This window comes from Aplysia californica, unplaced genomic scaffold (assembly GCF_000002075.1).
Source record: "Aplysia californica isolate F4 #8 unplaced genomic scaffold, AplCal3.0 scaffold00397, whole genome shotgun sequence".
Lineage (NCBI taxonomy): Eukaryota > Metazoa > Mollusca > Gastropoda > Aplysiida > Aplysiidae > Aplysia > Aplysia californica.
The window spans coordinates 273,114-275,412 of record NW_004797667.1 but is presented as its reverse complement, the minus strand read 5'-3'; positions in this window follow the sequence as shown (position 1 = coordinate 275,412).

Below are 2,299 nucleotides of genomic sequence, written 5' to 3'. Positions count from 1 at the left end.
CATGATCTATTTTTGGGCCAATCACAGAGGTGTGCTAAGTGCTGTGAATAGCTTCATGCCGCTCAGAAGGCCACGAGGCCGTGTTTGCGCTACCTAACTAATACGGGGTGCCAACTACGGATGGGGTCGCCCATAGACGGTCAGAGAACAGTTAGTATAAGAATACAACTACAACCCTGGGGGTTCAAAGGCTGGCGGCTCAGCCGGTAGGGTCAATATGATCGCTTGTCCGATCGGCAAGCAGTGGTCAAAATTTCACTCCACTCAATTGCTATCCTGTCTGATAATGACATACGTCAGTCTTATTTATCCAATTACCACTAGTGCTTGCCTTTCATAGGACCACAGCTTGACCAATTGAAAACAGAAACGTTTAAACATCTCCTTTGCTTCCACCATTAGCCCCACCCACCAAAGCCACCCCTTACTGCAACTGTAACGAACGATTCGAGGAACTCTTTTCTCGGCCGGCCACGTATGATCAGGGCGGCAGGCATCAATTGGTCAATCTAATGTCACACCTCTGGCTTCTGGCTACCCAGAAAAGTGTACGTACAGTGGCTCGCTACTCGAGCACTCACACGGGCAGTCGTAAGATTTCACACCCACACCACACTGACCATCTGCATCGCTAAGAGATCACATGATGGGGTAACATGGAAGCTCCTTAGGTAACATCAAGGACCTTGGGTAACATCTACCCCCAAATTGCACCCCAACTCCCTTTCCTCGCCCAGCGGCATAGCCATAGCGTTGAGTTTAGTAGAGCCGGCGGAACCAAACTTGAGAGTTTTATTTCAAATCAGTGCTGAGCAGGTAAAGCATTTTCCTTCTTAGACAGGTGAAACCCTCGGAAGGGAGCGGATTTTTCTTTCCGTTTCCGCGTTGTACAGGTTTCCGTTTTATACAGGTACCCGGTAATTAAGGGACCGTCAAGGAGCTTAGAACTAATCTACTTTTAATCTCCTTGGGGGCCGTTCAAATATAATCTTACGCCTGGGAGGGGGGGGGGGGTCTTTGGCTCCTGTAAGAAAGGGGGGGGGGTCTTGAACTAATGTAATATTACACTTTTATGAGGTGAAAAATATTTTTGACATAATGATGAACTCTGCATTTGTTGATGATAACTAATTTCACTTTTTTTTCAGCATAAATGATCAGTTATAACAGAGGTACAGTGGAATCCTAATAAAGTCAACTTGCTTAAAGTCAACTATTGCTTACCAGTCAACATCTCTCTGTAGTCCCGTTTCTTACCTTCTTTTAAAGTAATTGTGTTTTTGATACAGTCAACCGCTTGAGTGTTAACCTTTCGTAAAGTCAACAATTTGGGGCTAAATCCTAAGATGAATTCATTCAAGAAGAGATATTTCGCCTGAGCAAGTGGTGTACACACCTCCAATTACATATGTACTTTGTTCTTTCATTATCTCTTGTTTTGGTGACAACTTCAGAATTATACTCCCTGAAATTGAGATTACATCTTGTTTATTACCAGGCACTTAGTAATTTTGTAGCTGTCATCTTCAATTTTTAATGGCCAGTAGTACAATGGATAAAGACAACCTTGCTCAAAGTCAACATTTTTTTTCTGTCCAGGGTGTTGACTTTATCAGAATTCCACTGTAACTTTAAAAAAAAAATTAAAGCGCTTTTGTCATAGACAGGAGTCTCAATTTTTTTCCCTTTTTATTAGTAAGAAAGAGTGTGTATGCAATATTTTCCTTGAATGATTTACTCTAATTGTGAGGCAGCGTGGTGAAATCAGGTGCTCGTCAAAATAATGAAAGTGAAAAAAACTGGCATTTTTTCCGCAGGTATGGGAACTTTTATTGAATTTTTTTTTCGCGCTTTACACCTTTTACTTTTACGTCCATGCTGAAAAACGTTCATTACAAGCACAACATTTGTGATTGTTCAGTTTTAAAGGCTCTCAAGCTATTGAAGTTAAAAACTTTGGCGGCCGTTTTCTCACTAAATTTACCTCTGAAATCAGGTGACCCCACCTCCTTCAATCACAAATATTTCAACTTCTATTCAGCATAGATGAATATTGTTTTCATCAAAAGGAAGGCAAATTGACAGGCTTTAAGATGATATCGATAACTCCGTATGCCTCAAAACTGACGAGCGCTTGATCCCACCATGTCGTGACACCTATTATTTTTTAGATTACATGTATGGTATGTGCATGTATGTGTGTATGCATGTTTTTCATGCATATTATGCAATGCACATAAAGCAATGATTGTTTTACGGATTTGCGCGACAAAAATGTCATATAATTTTTATCATTATA